This window comes from Oryzias latipes, chromosome 21, assembly GCF_053564925.1.
Source record: "Oryzias latipes strain Hd-rR chromosome 21, Olatipes_Hd-rR_3.1".
NCBI classification, from domain to species: domain Eukaryota; kingdom Metazoa; phylum Chordata; class Actinopteri; order Beloniformes; family Adrianichthyidae; genus Oryzias; species Oryzias latipes.
Window position 1 is genome coordinate 5,978,105 of NC_136257.1, and position 17,448 is coordinate 5,995,552.

At 38.4% G+C, this 17,448-nt stretch overlaps 1 protein-coding gene across 7 annotated transcripts in view; it reads left to right on the top strand.

The window, feature by feature from the left end:
- Positions 1-17,448, top strand: part of arhgef49 (Rho guanine nucleotide exchange factor 49) — a 60,866-nt gene that overhangs the window by 14,234 nt on the left and 29,184 nt on the right. For 3 of the 7 annotated variants that reach the window (XM_020713066.3, XM_011489264.4, XM_078939847.1), the window contains exon 3: positions 1,111-1,223. The exons of 2 other annotated variants lie outside the window; for them this stretch is intronic. The gene's annotated coding sequence lies outside the window, so the exon portion shown is untranslated. Of the gene's footprint in view, positions 1-394; positions 1,224-17,448 lie in introns of those variants that run through there. 2 more of the 7 variants (XM_078939846.1, XM_078939849.1) reach the window with 1 other exon arrangement.

Sequence of the window (17,448 nt, forward strand, 5' to 3'; positions counted from 1 at the left end):
AATCAAAAACACGTGTGTCAGGGAAAGGAAGTTTTAAAATTATTATGGGATGGCCACAGAACCTGCGGCCATCACGTGGCAAAATGGGAAATTTCTTAAATTTCACATTTTTCCCGCAATATAGGAGAAGAAACACTTGTTTGAGCAATCTTCACGGAAAATTGACACACATGCGGCCAGCTTGAACCGACCACTGCAATTAAAGGTTTGTTGACCTTTGACCTGGGGAAGAGAGCACCATCTTGAATTTAAAAATAATACAAGACACCTGTTTTTTTTATTTACCGGCTACAAATTTAAACTCCTCCAAAGGATTTCAATCTACTGCCACTTAACTCCACGAGCATCATTTGGAGGCTACTTGGGGGGAAAAAGTTTGAATTTGTTATAGTTGTAGATTTTTTTTACAGCGTTGGCGTGGTAAGAACGCAGAACTGGCGTTCCGTTGTTGCTCCCGTATTTTCTACTAGAATGTTGTGCAAATTTAATACATGAATTGTTGGCTCAAGTAGAACAAAATCACATGAAATACAACATGATCATTTTAGGCATGTGAACGTGGTCAACAAAAAACCTCAGTTGTCAAGGAAATCCCAAAATGTACTTTTACTGATTCTTCTAAAAATTCCACAGACCTGTTCTTCACCGCCAGGTGACCAAAAAATAAAATGGTTTCTATGGAGACAAATGAATAGAAAAGCCACTATTTTGAAAAAAGCGATGATAGACATCGAATCCACAGCTTTTTGTCTTACTCATGTTATCAGGTCCGAAATAAAATAGAAAAAAATAAGCCATGTTTTGTGCTGACAGAGTGTGAATTCTGGTTTAATCTGCTGTCATTTGAGCTCAAGCAAACCTAATTACGGAATTCAAGTTTGTAACACGACTCAAAGATGACACAGCCGCAGCACCTGGCTGCACTTTGCTTTGTTTGTGCTTTAAAGAACCTCACAACTCAAGCAGATAGGCCGCTTCCCGGTCTCCATGTCGACCACGAGGGCTGTTCATGTCTGAGCATGCTCAGTTTGGCTCCCTTCCCTGCAACAATAGCCAGCGAGAGGGAGCTTGCACTCACACACACTCACACTCACACTCATTCTACTCCAGCTCACAGTGGGAGCGAGACGGAGAGGAGAGGAGAGGAGAGGCTGCCTGCTGCGCTGCGGAGCTCCCATCACACTTCAGCCTTCCAGGCACACGCCCACATGCTCCTAACAAAGGTAAGCATCCATACCTGCAAAAATCCCTACGTGCTTGTCGGCTTGTGCTTTCTTGAGGCAAACAGTCTGCGCTTTCCTTTGCTGTCCATCTGTAAATGATGCAGAGTGAGGACTGTTGTTGCAGGTGGAAAACCTGGGGATAAAGAAAAAGACATGTGCTCTGGCTTGTGAGTGACAGTACTGCCTGGAGTTTTCTTTCTAGAACAGAATTGCTTTGCTGCTATGTGAACGTTAGAAGAATTTTAGGAATATTTCTAGATGGGGTTTATTTTGGTCAAATTAAGGTGTCGTAATTGACAAAAGCAGGGATCACTGAATAATTCATTCAGCCTTGTATGGAGAGAAGTCAGCCGATGACAGCAGGTGTAATGTGATGCCTTGCATGGATACAGTTTTTTTTTTTTATGGCACAGCTCAATTTTTACAACCTCCTGTCTGCTTATTCAAATCTGGTTATCATCTATGTAAAGCGTCTTGACTTTAGAGGTGTAACTCGAGCCGAAAGAGAAGCAGGGAAGGCATCATAAGTCAAATGTTATATGATCTACAAGCACAGGGAATGTGAGGAGCTTCACTGAAGCCCGGCTGACGATGCGTTTGTGTGGTCTGTCTACCCGCGTGGAGGTGCGCGTGTGCTAGGGGCGGTCAGACTTAAATATATCTCCAATATTGTCTTGCATTCTCGCCCCACTTCTCTCTAAGGCATGCTTGGGGAGATTCGCTCGCAGACTCCGAGAGCAGCACTACCCGCCTCCCACAAGATTAATTATCATGGCTGATGAATTCCTGGTTGGTCGATAGAGTATTCATCTGCAGCCGGCAAGCCCACAGTGCGGTGCGTGCCGCTGTCTGATCACAGAGCAGCATGAATATCAACTGGCATCGTGTGGAAAAAAGTAATTACAGGATTGGGTGATGGAGATGTTGTGATATTTGTTCATAAGTTCGTGCATTGGTCAGGTATTGATAAAATCTTATACTTATCAAAATGATAAAAGACTCCCAGAAATACATAAATTAAATTAAATGGAAAAAAAAATACTTTGATCTGAATCCCCTTTGTATTAGCTTTTCGTCTCCATTTTTGCCAATCTAATTGAATACTTCCCCTTAAGAGAACTCTTAATAGAAACTGCTCTCCAATGCTTTGTCACCTGTTGAGATACATGGTGGGGCTGTGGGGGGCAAATGGAAACAAGAAGATTAGACACAAACAGACAGTGCAGAGAACAGCTAGTTACAAAGTGATAGATGTTAAAGAGAGTGTGGGATAGGCACTCTTTCACCCTGTGGAAAATTGGAAAATAAATTGTTTTGACATAACCAGGTTTGCATAGAGATATTGATGCTGGGGAGTGGGAAGAGTGAGGCTCAGACTCATGGCTTAGAGGGTTCACGCCAGGCTAATCGCCTCTGTTAGGGGGGGAACGAAAAGACTTCCTGGGGTAATAATTAGCAATTTCCATCAGCTATTGATGAAAAAGATCAAAAACATCTACTGCTCAGTTTTTCCCATTTTTTTTTTTTTTTTTTTAGCATTCTCTAAAAACCGCTGCTTTAGTTTATCTCTAAGAACATTAGTTTCAAAAGGAGGAAAGAAAGGCTAATCCTTGTAGAGATGCCTTTTTATTATTGGTACTTCTTGTTTGAAAGAAAGAGACAGGCTTTTTATAAAGGACCTTTGTGATGCATAGGATGCCATGTTTGATTATTGGAGCTGTGTGTGAGGCTGCAGCGCTGTGAGTAACAGGACTGCTCTCTGCTTCTTTTTTTTTATCTTCTCTGTTTGGTTTATTTTAAAGGCTCTTGTTTTGAAAGTCAGTTTTGTTTTTTAATCAAATTTTTGTAGATGGTTTTCATCCTGCAGCTTGTACGTTTCTTTAATTATAAGAAAAGGCATAAGGTGGGATATACTTTATTCACACAAAAAAAAGTTGTCATTGAAGTCACCTGAAGGACTTTTACTGAGGGGATTTGAGTTCTGTTCACTTGTACCTCTTAAAATTGTTGCTAAAAGTGGCACGACGTAAGATGCAAAATGGTATCTTTTACATTTACCCATCCTCTAATGGAGGAAATATTTGGTGGTTTATCGATCATTCTAATGCTATGTACACACTGGTTATGTGATGCACATTCAAGAATGCGCTGAAACCATACAGTGTTCATACTGGATTGTCGCTCCCCATACTGGCACCTGCACCTACAGTTGAAAGAGGCTTGGTAGTGAAGTGGGATAAATCTCTCAAATCTTGCTCCAGGCCCCACTTTGAACGTTAGAAACATTTGACAGATTCTCCTGAGCCTTGTTTCATTGGAAGGGGTGTGGACTTCCAATAAGCTTACTCCTGATTAGCAACAGTAGTTGCCATAGAAACGTAAATTAGGACCGACTCGGACCAATCACTGCTTACTAACCTCGTTTGGCTCCAAATGGCGGCATCCATATCGCGGTAAAATGGAGACAGAATTGGCTTATTTTGGTTGAAGTCTGAAGTAGGCCGTTTCTATGGGTGATGTCAAACTCACTCAGTCCAGTTCTCTTATACAGTCAATGGTAGCGACGCATGAACGCTAGAGATTTGAACACGGAAGCCCGTAACACGCACATACGAGCGTTTACTTAGACGTTCCCGAGCCCGGTGCGAACGCAGCATTAGGCATTTCTTTCTGTTTATGTAGTCTTTGATGTAACACATCATTCCATTACAAGTACAATTACAAATGTGAGCAAAAGAAATAGCACTAACATGTCTACAACAAATAAGCCAAATATTCTGGGAATATCTGATTTCAAAACATGCTTGTGGCTATAACAGACGATACTGCAATGTAAACATGAGACTGGGAAATGCAGGGTATAGAGGTGTTGCAGTTTATCACTGTTGATGAGAATTATTCAGGTCCTGTGAGCTGAGCTGACAGTTGATCAATGGCCTTGTTTCCTTTTTATCTCCAATATCAACAATTACTTTGCCCCAATTGGCATGACTTGAAGCTTTTTTCCTCTTCTCTGGATTTTCCATCTGTCCTACTCTGTTTAGTTTTGCTTTATTTTCTCCAGTACACACTAGTCACCTTTCTTTTCCTGTTCTCATCTGGCCTTTTATTCCAGGATGTGTCCGGGAAATATTGATATTTGGCATGAACACAATAGACTTTTTCTCAATCAGTAATTAATCCATGCTTGACTCTATAAACCTAGAAAGAAGAAAGAAAGAAAGAGATTTACAATACTTTAATAAATCACATTGAAATAAAGACACACTGTGCATTAAAAGAAAAATAAAGCCTAAAGGGTACCCCACTGCGGAGCAAAAAACAGTATGTAGCCTGTAATCCATTGGAACACAATGTTATTATCCTCCCCGATTGTACACAGAACTCCCTCCAGAGCCCAGATACTTTTGAACTTTTGAAGGTCGTCGATCAACTTAAAATAAGCAAATTCAACATTCAGACAACTTTTCACCTTTAAAGAAAGAAAGAAAGAAAGAAAGAAAGAAAGAAAGAAAGAAGGAGTCAGAGGGTTAGAGGAATGAGCATGGTGATGACAAATCAAATGTGTTCAAGCAGACACTATGGCTGATGAGATGGTGATTTTAAAGTAATGGAGGAGCTCAACAAATGTGTGTGGATCTAAAAGTGAGAACAAGACCTTTAGGGAGACTTGAGAAATGGCAAGGTTTGTCTTTGAAGGTTTACATTGCATGCTTTTGTCTGCTTGTCTATGAGCAACATTTACTGCAAATATGTAGACCCTTGAACTAAATAACAATGATCAAAAAAGCAACCCTTGTTGTTGCAAAAGCACTACAACAAAGCAACCATTCTGGGGAACCGTTTTTCTCATTTGAAACCTTTCTCAGTCTGGCAATAACAATCCAAAGAAGAAAACAAACAGGAAAAATATAGTAACCCTTAACATTTTAGTAATTTATCTCAAGTGGAGTGAGTCCAACAATTCAGCTGCTGCTTGGTTTCTAGAATGTTCATGTGTTCATGTAGGTCCTGGTTTGCTGCATTATAGCATAGGATTGTGGGGAAAACAGCTAGTTGATGTGCAAGCAGAGTTTGTGTCAGGCTCTGTCAGTCCCTCTGGACGGAACATAAAGCATCACATTGCACAGCACCCTGAAGCAGATTCATATGTGCTTTAATAAAAAGCCTTCTCTCCCATCCGATCATGATGGCCACCTGCAGACTGACAGACAGACGCTTTTTTAAATTATTAGTCCCCCTACCCCCATTGATTTTATCATTGACTGTCTAGGGTGGTGTTTTTAAACCAGTGGGCTGCAGTACACTAATATACCATGAGAAAGGGAAGTGATTCAATATCACCTAATTGGTCTAAAAAACATTTAACATTGCCAGGATATCAGCTCTGTGTTCATCCAAACAGGACCAGGTGACACAGAGTAGTTAGATATATGAAAGGTCAAAAATATTTTTTTCTATGTTTATTTGATTCCTATTCAAGAGACTTAAATAAAAACAACTGTACCGCGGTTTTGCCGCAACTTTGGCCAGTCGCTGTCATTTTGGGTAAGGTTTGACACTTTAAGCTGTCTACACCAATCCCTCTTGGAGGCTTGATCAATATACCTCATCAATCTAACCAATCAGACATAGCTAACATCCTCACTTCCTTGTACCGACATAGTTCGTAAAGTCTCTCAGTTCCAACAAAAATAACAGCGAAAAATTGTGTTTGGTGGTGTAGTTTTCCGCGGGATCTGGTGTCAGACGGTGTAAAAAATGCAAAAAATAATCAGGCTCAGAGATGTGGGTGTCTCCCATTGACTGTACATGAGGACTGGACTGAGTGATCCTTGCTTTGTCCCATCGAACCGCATGGATTGTTCATTTTAAATTCAGCAAAATCCCATAACTTCTAGCTTATCAGAGTTGACATCGACTCCTTTGTTTGCTTAGGAAAAGGAAATGTTTTTTCTGTTTGTTCCATTTGTTTTTGTTGGCCAACTTTCAGAGACCCAGCTCAGAACTTTCCTGATTCTTTCCACCCGACCTCACCAAAATCAGAAACTGAAAATGGGAAAAATGATTACCACCCTCACTGAGCATCCTAATATGAATCCACTCAAGATAATTTCACTTAATTTTCGGTTGAGAATATTGTAGCTAGCTCTTATTTCCTAAATTTACTGTCAGACATGAAATTGAAAAAAAAAAAAACACAAAACAAAAAACCTATTTTGGTAATTTAGTTTATTTAATTATGAGGGAAAAAAAGTTAAAATAAAAAGGTCTGTTTACTGTCACCAGAATATAAATGGATGTTATATTTTCTGTAAATAAACACAGCTTTTGATATTAAAAATACATGTAAAAAAACAAAAATCAAATATTATTTATCTTTGCAAAAAAAACTGCATACATGCCCATATTTATTAGTGGTGAAACATTAAAAAAGGCTTTTTTTGTCTTAGTTGGTGGTTTTCTGTGGTCAGACTTCCAACTTTATGAACAGAAGGAGAACGTTCCTTTTCCGCTAGCATGGCTATTTTCAGTTCTCTTATTCCCGTCTTTCTCAAAGATGGGATTCATTCTATGTCTTCTTGAAAAGCTTCGGCAGATGCAGGTCCTCAAAAATGCCTGCAGGAGCCGGTCAGTCAATACTGAAGCCTTGACGGATCCCTAAGAAGTCCTTGTTGAAGCTGACGATGAGCCAACAAGAACAGGCTTTTGGAAAACATTGGCAGCCTTCAGCAAGGTCAGGGTTCAGCATTGATCCGGAGAAATGAGGCGCCCATTAGAACATATGGCAGAATTCAAAGTGGTTATTTTCCTCCATCGACTCTTTGATTATTTTGTGAGTGTTCCTGCCTAGACTATGTGAACAAAGGGAACTAGAAAGAAGCACATGAAAGAAGTTTGATATTTATAAAGAGATTACCACTTCACTCTTCCATCTTTAAGTAGACTATTATCGGTGACGACTCTTAAAGTTCCACTCTGATCATGTTTAGATCTATTGTAAAAGTTTTCCCAGTGGTCTTTTAATTATGATTACGCCCTTTTCAGCCAAAAATCTAAAAACCAGAGTTGTTTTCTAGAACATAGTTTCTGCAGGGCGTCACAAGTTCATTAGAAATTCACCTCTTGATTTGTGAGTCGAACTGTTGGTGTGGAGTAAGCCCGCCCTCACTTCACATCATCCATGTACATGCTCTCCTGGAAGCTCACAGCCCCTCTCAACCCCCTAGCATTACCAGTGCAATAAAAATGGTGAGCAATTTTGGAGCTATCCAGTCTTTTGAGCCAGATGCCACCTCAGATGATGTCAACAAAGACATACATTACATACATCGTCTGCTCTTGACTCATAACAATTTGAATAAAAATATTACTAAGCTTAGTGTTGCTAAGCTTAGAATTGTTATTCCGTATAAGAGGTGCAAAGTTTTTTTTTTTTAATTTAAACAGATTTTTTACAATCCTTGAAGAGAAAAACAGATTGCACTCAATTAATTTTAGGCCCTTTCTATACGGGTCTTCCATCTTGGGGACTATTTACTGTTAAACATCACACCTGCTCAACTGCTGGAGGTTAAATTTAGAGGTAAAAAAAAGACGCTTGATTTTTAAGGAGAAAACTAGAAGTGGTTGAAAGATTCTCCTTTTCTTGTGAGTGAGATTGTGTTTGTCTGAGAACCTCAGGAACAGATTTCAGAGAACCGGACCAAAGGTTGGCTGTCAGGTACGGAAGAGGATTGTCAGGCCACAGTTTCGGATAAAATTGAGACGTTTCAGTATTTTGCCGTATTTACTGATAAGTTACCAGCTGTAGCTGTTGCCCGTATCTTAGATCAGATGATTCTCTTCTTGGCCTCTTTCAACTTGAATGAAGGAGATAAACATGAGAAAAAGAACAAGATTATGAATCCTGATAAAAAATTAGTTGGAGCTTGTTTTGTAGATGTTCATCTTTCATCACTTAGAAGAGAATTGACGATTTTCTGTGAAAGTGATCTTGATTTAAATTCCCTGAATCTGTGACTTATGTATATTTTTTTTATATTTTGCTTTGCTAGTAGTTTTTTTATTTATTTATTGTTTTTAGCTCTTTTACTTGAAGTAGCCCACATGCCAAAACTGCTTTAATAGGCTAACTAATGTGGGACTTATTTTTTTTCTGTGTGAGCGCTCCATCTGCTTTCCGATTTAGTCTCTATTTCTCTGTTAACAGCGACCTTTACTCCTGCGCCTTTTCCCCCTTCATTCCTAGGGATGAGGTGACTCGCTCGGCCATCTGCTGCACACCAAATCCTTTCCTGACATGACCCTCATTCAGTGTATCAACATTGCTCCTGACATGACACCGATGCCCACATCCACCTTATCTATCTGTGCTTATCTGCCTCACTAATAATCTAAAGTGCCTCCCTCCTTTCGCTACATGAGTTTTTATCAGATTGTCCTCCGACACACTCCCGGATCCTCAACAGAATCTCGCCAAGTGTTGCGTTTGCTCATTTCACACTCATTTGTGCCCTTCTTGTCAGAATCTACCTTTTCTCCCAGGAGACAGATTGTAGGAATGAGGTCAGACTGTGTGTGTGTGTGTGTGTGACAGAGGGAGAGCATATGGACAGGAATGTGTGGAGGCTGTTGCTCTGTTTATGTGGCATGACAGTTTCTGATGTCATTAAGACCCCATGCAAAAAGAATATCGCATTCAGGAAAGCGCCATTGGGGGGGGCGGAGAACCGTGTGTGTTTTTCCATGTTTGTTTAGGTGAGTGCCAACCTTTTTCCCCAACCTCACTACTGTCACGTTGCATTTTTTGTTGTATCTAAATGGTTTTATGCCAGTAATTTAGTTTCTCTTCCACGAACCTGCTCGACATTGTCAGAGGAGACTATATTGATGAGGCATCATTTAGTCGACATCCTTGATCTTAAGAGAAAAAAACTTTTTTTCCCTACAGTTTAGAAAGTATTGTTATCCAAAATACAGACTAAAGATACACTGATCACTGCAAAAACAGGCCCCTTAGAAATAAGTCAAACATTCTTACCAAAATTCTGCCAATGGGGTAAAAAAAAAGTTTTTACCAAGAATTGTTAATTTCACTTAAACACGATTTCTCAAACTTAGAAAACTTTCCTATGAAGATTATTTTTCCTGCTAGAAAGAAAATAAGAATTTTTTTTCTTACTCTTTCTTTTTGCAGTACAGTCGGACAGGGATCCAAATTTGCCGATTTTTTTCATGTGATCAGCGACCCGCAAGTCCTGTACTATAAAAATTAAACTTTTGATTTAAACAAAAATGTAAATTTGTTTGTTCATGATTGCATTTCTGTTTCATAGAAAGAAAACCATAATTGGCAAAAACAGGTTTGGGCCCAACGCATTAGTACACAATCTGTAATGAGAATCTGAAAGAAAATTGGATTTGGTAGATTCCTACTGAAAAAATAAATTAAGAATTACAATTTCAAATTTTAGTGTACCTAATGATGCCAGAAGGGAAATGTTAATTATCTTCAAAGACATTTAACAAGGCAGCTGAGTGACTTATCAGTGGGATTCATTTGGTGCTTCATGGGTAGAATAGTACCAAAGACAAATCAGTCGCATTGCTTGTGTTAAACCAGAGCTTTGCAGCAAGGACGTTCCTTTTATTTTCAAGACTATTTGAAAATTTTAAAACTCTCTCCCTCCTTCTTTTGACATTCTATCATCCACTTTAGAAGAACATAAAGATCCACCCGAGCACAGGTGTTATCTTACCTTTGCACAAATAGTTTGAGTGAATTAATGTAATATTTCACATGGGTCGGTTCGAATGCACAAGTATGTGTGTGTGAACATAAGTTGTATTGTGTACATGTTGACATGTGATGTGTGTGGGAATTTTTGGAGCCCACACGTTTGTTCGTGGCATTTGAGTGTGTGTGTGGACAGGCCCGCCCCCTTTTGGATTTATTTTACTTTTAAACCTGACTGTAATGATTATAAACATCCAGCAACTTGTTGCTTTATGCTGCTTCACGGTTCTAACCCCCCCCCCCCCATTCCTCTTTAATCACCCTCCTACTCCCCCAGACATCCCTCTCTCTTTTTCCCTTCTTTTCTTTTCCCTCCAACAAATAGCTGTTACAGATATGAGTAAGATGAATAAAGTTTAGCCTAAATTACAGAAGGGGTTCATTTAAATATACCCCTAGTGTGTCAAATGTTACACAACCCCTATTGTAACAGTAGAATATGTCCAACACAAGAGGCTTTCAGCTGTCATCTGTCTGCTCAGCTGTTGGACAGGACAAGTTAGAAAAAAAGAAAAGAAATAAACTTTTTTACCATAGGTTAACCCAGTTTTTCCCATGCCTTGTATTTTAGATATCTTATTAAAAAGCTTGTTCATAACCCAGAGACTTCTGGAGGTGTAATGCATATCATTTGACTTCTTTGTGTACGTTGACCTTATTTAAACAAGTGTGGACAATGCAGCACATACGTTATTCATGGAGGAAAGGTTTTTTATTTCCAGCTGTCTGAATTGCTACAAACATTTATACAGAGCTCTCTTAATTAATTAGGTCAATCTATGGACACATTTGACAGGAAATAGATTGTTTTTAATTAAAAAAGCCCCCAAAAAGGCTTCATTCTGACAAATGAAAAGTCTTTTCTCAAAGTCTTTCTATCCAGCAGTTTGTATTCCTCTCTGAAATAATATTCAAAGCCTTTAAAATAAGTTTAAATGCGGCAACAAAAAAAACAAATACAGACTTTTTCCACAAAATGTTGATATAATTAAAGACTTTTTATTTCTATAATTCCATTCAAAATCTTTCATAAAATATAGATTCAGGGCAAACTGTGCAATTGATTTCAAGACATTTTTGTTCATTTTATATAAATTCGGATTTCATCTCATGAGACCCACGAAAACAGGATTTCAAAACTTTAGAAAACTGGAAAAATCTGCCCACATTTTGCAGGGCACGAGTGTTTCCAAGTGTCTCCATGATGCTTTTCTATAGCCTTTTTTAGTACGTTATATCCATTTTATATAATATATTACCTTTGGCACACTAAAAAAATGTTTATTTATTTATTTATTTATTTTAAATGACATCAATCTAGAGCCGGCGTGTCTGCATTTATCCCACGAAAACAAACACCAACTACTGTTTTTGAGGGTTGGGAGGGCCTGATCCTCAGAGCGCAGGGTTTTGGAAGAATATGCATGAATGGATCAAAATACCGCTTTGGGTTGTTTATTGTGAGGAATGAACATTATAATACACTCATAAGCTCAAAAAAGTTCATTTTTCATGATGTAGGCCCTTTAAACTGAGCAACCACTGATCATCTACTCCCCTCAAAGCACCTGCGCTGGTTTCCCAGATGCCATTCAGTTGGTTCAATTGACTTGAAGTTGAGTTCGCTTGAATATAGAGAAAACAAACCTAAAGACCTTCATTGATCCCATCCATAGTATGGATCTAAATCTACATTCTATAAAATGTATATTTTCTTAAATGGCAATGGAAGGTTGATTTGATTTGATTATTTGATTTGGAATGGTTGATTTCAAGCAATCAAAAAAGAATAGTATACAAAAACATTAAAATCATCAGTTATACATTCATACAATGACGTATCAAACTTGGGATAATTAGACATATTAAGAAATATTGCTTGAAAGGGAGTGAAGGAAGCGAATTTATATAATCCCACCCCTGTTCTACCGTAACCATTTTATTACATGATTTATCATTATCCGGTTCATAACTTTATCAGAGAGAATTAAGAATCCTGAGGTATCAATAAATCACATGACAAAGATGAATTACTTAAAATATTATGGAAAAAAATCTTTTTTTTTTTTTAATCAACATGGCAAATATCGATCAGATATTAAAAGTTAAAAATATGTGCGAATTATGTTTCATTAGGAAAAATCATGAATCCATTATTGGAGCAAGTGAAGTAATATTAAAAATCAATCAATTTAATCATCATCAATGAATGATTAAACCTTTTATTTTTTCATAATAAGGTAATGAATGAAAGGGGATGAATAAACCTTTTCCTGTTATTCTACTTTTTCAGTGTCTGTATTCCATTTTTTCTAACCAAAGATAATGTTGAGTCATTTATCATTTATTATTTGTTGTTTTCATGTTCCATGACTATCAATACCAAGTTAAAGGGCAAAAAAGCGCAAAGTTTCAGGAGTCGAAGATTATGAAGGATGCTCCTTTGATTTCAAAAGCATGATCAGAGCACTGCTCCAGGCAAGAGGCTTCTTTCTCAAAATATCAACTCTTTATTTTGCTGTCATTGAAAGGCCAGCAGTGTGTTAGAGTTCCTACAAGGTACAGATTACACAACACATCCTGTTTCTATTAGTCGCTCCCTGATGGCCTCTTTTTTTTTTCTTTATTTTCAAAAGAGATTTATTTCATTTGTCATGCAGCACGGAGGAGCTGCGATGATGGGAGCTCTTCGTTTCTCCTCCTCTGAGATAAATAACTCAGTCAAGGCTTCATAAATGAGCTCATCTGGCATCCTGTTTGGGGTTTGAACTTGAAATGGTTTGACAGGACGGTAATCACTGCAGTGCAACACGGATAAGAAAAAGAAAAAGGTTTTATTGCAATAAAGATTTTAAAATCCCACTCCAATCATCTTTTGATCCTTTTTTAAAATTGTGCTGTTTTGATAATGATTACATTGTTTTTTAGCCAAAATAGAAAAAATAAATAAATAAAAACTGTTATTTTCTAGGACTTAGTTTCTGCAGATCGGCAGTAGTTTATTAGAAATTCCCGTCTGAGTTGAATAGAGGGATGATGGGAAACGGGGGCAGGATTGTTGGTGCAGAGTTAGCCTGCCCCTGCTTCCCATCATCCCTCTATTTTCGCATCTCTCCTGGTAGCTTACAGCCCCTCATAACCCCCAATCTAACATTAATGGTGCAACAAAAATGATGAGCAATATTGTAGATATTCAGCCATTTAGTTCTGATCAAGATTCCAGCTCAGACGAGGAAAACAAAGACGCTCATGGATCTATTTGTCTGCAGGTGGATGCATCAGAACAGAGGCAGGGAGCATGAGGCCTGTCCAGCATATTTTGATGTTTTTCAAATGGCAGTTCTAAAATCTGCTTCTGATTTACAACCATTTGAATATAAAAAATACTCAGAAATGCAATTTTAAATCTAATTTACTTCATCCATGTTCTCTATCATGAGAAAATGCTCCAAGAACATGTTAAAATGCAAAAAAAACCACATTTTTGTGGGTCCTTAACAAAACAAATGATTAAAAAAAGGAATCCTGAGTCACAGCTTCACTTTGCCCCTCTAAATATGAGAAAAAATAATGTGAAAGAGCAAGTAAAGACTCAATAGGTGCCTAAATGTCTTACATTTGAAAAAGTAGAACAGCAAATTCTCCGTTTAGAGAGTCATCTACATCAAACACAGGAGCACATCATTCTCAAAGGGTTGTCAGACCCTCCTTGGATCACTTCAAAGCACGGCTCTTTGGAAAGCACTTTATCTGTGGACGGTACAAGGCCTCATTTCACTTGATGGCTTTGGTCATCGTTTGCATGAACAGGCTCCGTTGAACTCTCATTTCCACAGAAAAGACTCCCTCTTTTGTCCTGGACTCCTGGAAGCGCATATCGTTCATGGAAAATCTCATGCAAAAAAGCCCAGCGTTTGCTCTGAGGTCATCAGCTGTCTGTATTATTCATCCGCCACATTTCCAGCACACAGCAAATAAAATATGAATGGGACCTAGACCACCTGAGTCCGCAACAGACCACTGGGGTCTCTATATGTTAGTGCAAATATTTTTATTTCCATTTTATATCAGCGTTGATGAGCTCAGCATGAAAGCGTGTTGTTTAATGGAATGCTGTAATATTTCACGAATATAAGTCTTCTTTAATCACTTGCAATACACAATCAAAATCCAACATTTTGATCTGCTTTTTTAATTAATAATTGTACATAAATGTACCATTTCCCCTTATAATTTGACCCAATATAAGGGTTGGGCTTGAAAAAGCTGCATTAAAGAATATCGATTCATAAAATCTACAGATTTTGTGTTTTTCTTTTTTCTTTTTCTGCAGTTTGTAATTGCCTTGCTGTTATTTTCAACAGAAGCATAGATAATTTTAATAGTTTATACTTAATGTTTATTAAGTTCAAAACACCAGTCATGTGATCAACAAGTCAAACTTAGTTTTGAAATGTAAATATTAAAAAAAAGGTTATACTGAATTGAATTGACTAATTTCATTCACAATGTTATGATCTGAAATGAGTCGGTAAAAGGTCTAGCAGTGGGCCTCAATCCTACAAAATTACCACAATATTACAATATTATCCACTTCGAATTTATCATCCATAGACTTTGGACAGGCGGGCAGACATAATCCAGTTTATTTCATTCTTTAAGCATTGTTGGTTAGAGCAGATATACAAGATGTTTTATTTTTTATAATATTAATATTTTTTTCCTGGTAATTGATACTAGTACTTCACACAGAGAGGATCTTTTATTGATATATTAATGTCATTGTCCCTTTATGTTTCCCGGTCACTGAATAGAGTTTAGAAATGGAGGCTAAATTTGCATTTGCATTCTAAGTGAAACGGTTTGCTGTGATGTGAAAGATTAACGTAAAAATGCAAACTGAAAACAGACAAGCATCCATCATGCGTTGGTCTTTGCAAAAAATGTTCTCTACATATGTTATGGAAGTCTAAAGGAAGTTTGGCCTCTTGTATTGATCCATTTCTGAAAGATTAAATTATATTTATGAATGCACTGCCTCACTCGAAAATCTTGCCGCCTCTGATGAGTAGTTCCAGGGCTACTAAGAACTATACGGAAATTCATTAAAAATGCAGTAAGCTGTGTTGTTCGAAATGCATTTCACTCTGATAGGAAGCAAAAGTGGTTTCCAGGAGGAAGGATGTTTCTGCAAGTCACAATAACAGTGCAGAGAAGAGTTCTTGAGAGAAAACTTTTACAACAGTAGGAATTTTCCTGATCCAAACCAAGATCCGTTCAGCCTCGCTATCAAACAGGATTTAAACCGTCACGTTAAAAATGGAGAGACGACACTCTTACTGTCAGACTGAACTTGCGGAAGATCCAAAATGCTAACAATTGTCCTACTACAAACAGTTACCGACATCCTATATGCCAATTCCCAGCCCAGATAAAATGCAGCGTCGTGTCAGGAAGGGCATCCGGCGTTCAAATCTCTGCCAAACCACCTGTGTGAATCAGTGAAAGTGGCGAACCCCTGAAGGGATATGCTGATAGGGGAACCATAACAGAAACAACTTATATGCCTGTGAGTGACTGGAACTGTCTTTAAAATCTGGTTAGAATAAAAATATAAAAGAAAAACACTTTGGCAAATGTCAGTTGTCATGTTTTTTTCCTTTTTAGGTCAACAGCAGGTAGTTACATAATTTTGGTGACTACCCTTTAACCCTTTATCACCAGAGCTGTGGTTCTGGTGTTGACGTTCTTTGAAGTACCGTAACTTTTCAACCGTTGCGGAAATTAACGTAATTCCAACTGAATTGCAAAAGCTGACAAAAGCTGATATCGTTTAAAGATATTTGGGTAGTTTGATGCCCTATTTCCTGTAGCAGGAGACAACTCCGCCGTTAAAGGGTTTAGATACCTGTTTGTTTGTTTGTTTTTTCATTTTTGTTAACGTCAAGCCAGAAGGAAAATGAATTTGTATTCATATCTGTTGGCCCTGTGCCGGTCCCCAGCCTGGATAAAATACAGGGTCGTGCCAGGAAGGGCATCCGGCATTCAAATCCCCGCCAAACCACCCGTGCGAACAAGTGAGAGCTGATTCGCTGTGCTGAAGGGATATGCCGAAAGGTGAACAACATTAAAGAATATTTTTCTAGCTGAATTGACCGATTTCTCCTAATGAAAGGACGTTCCAGACCCAGATCACAAGATATACTAATACTTTTTTAACGTTTTAATCCCTGAATCAACATTACTACTGTTTGACTCTATGAAAGTGGTAGCTTCCTGTCTTGATCATGACAGCTGCTCTCTATAGAATCATTCAATCACTTGGCTAGTGCTGTTTTTGTATTTTTACCTCTACAACTCAAACCAAACGGTTTGATCTTCCGACGTTGTTCCCTTTCCCACATTTCAGCAAAAGTGCAATTTCTGCTTGTGACACAGTCAGTTATTTCAACCTTTTGGCTTTAGATTTGAATCAGGGATCACACTATGCGAGCTCTGACTGAGGAAGATACTTTTTTGTTATTCTTGTCGTGTTGGAGCTTTTATAGAGTTCTGTTTAGCACACAGCATCAGTCTGTAATAACATTGAGGTCAGTTTAGTCTAACCTGTCACTCTAATAGCAATTTTCTAGCTTCCCGGAAAGCTGAGTTTAAAGCTCCTTGAGTAAAGTGGCTCCTTGCAGTTCTTTTAATTTTTCCAAATACTTGCTGAAGTTCATATAAATCCCGACATTCTGCCTGAATACCTTCACTTCTTCCACTAACTTGCACGCATCCAGCTTTGATGCTGCTGTGCTTCAGGTCTCGAGGGCCTCGTCGCCCGGCTTCCCCGCCTCTGATGAGGCTGGCGGTACACGGTGTAGGTGTAGCTCACGGCGCCCGCGGCTGGTGTCTCATTAACCCACATTTCACCAGCTAATGGGACGCATGGAGTGGTGGACTGGGGGAGGTTAGCGTGTCTTCCCATTGGGAATGGGTCTGAGATGGGAACATGGAAATGGTGAGAGGTGCCTTTGAAGAGTCTCTTCAGCATTGGTATGCAGGGTGGAGGGGATGCTCGCAGCAGCGTTTTACTGGATCTTTATGCACCTTTTATTTTTTTTTTCCTGTCAACCACTTAACTAACCATGAACTGCAGTAATTTAGGATAACACTTCATGTTAATGTGTTATCATGGCTGGAAGCTAAAGTTAAAAGGTGGAAAAGCAGATTTTAGATTCTGTTAAAAGTTGCATTTTGTGAGATTTTATTTGTAATACTTGTAACAAAATAGAATGTACGATTGCCGTGTGTGTTATAAGTGTATGATAAGTGATGCTGCAGTTTAGTCATCAGTAAGGCGCAAGCAGCTGGACTTAAAATGTTATTATTTCAAATGTTTTGCTGTTCCTTCACGTGTAGAAATAGATGTGTATGAACATTTTC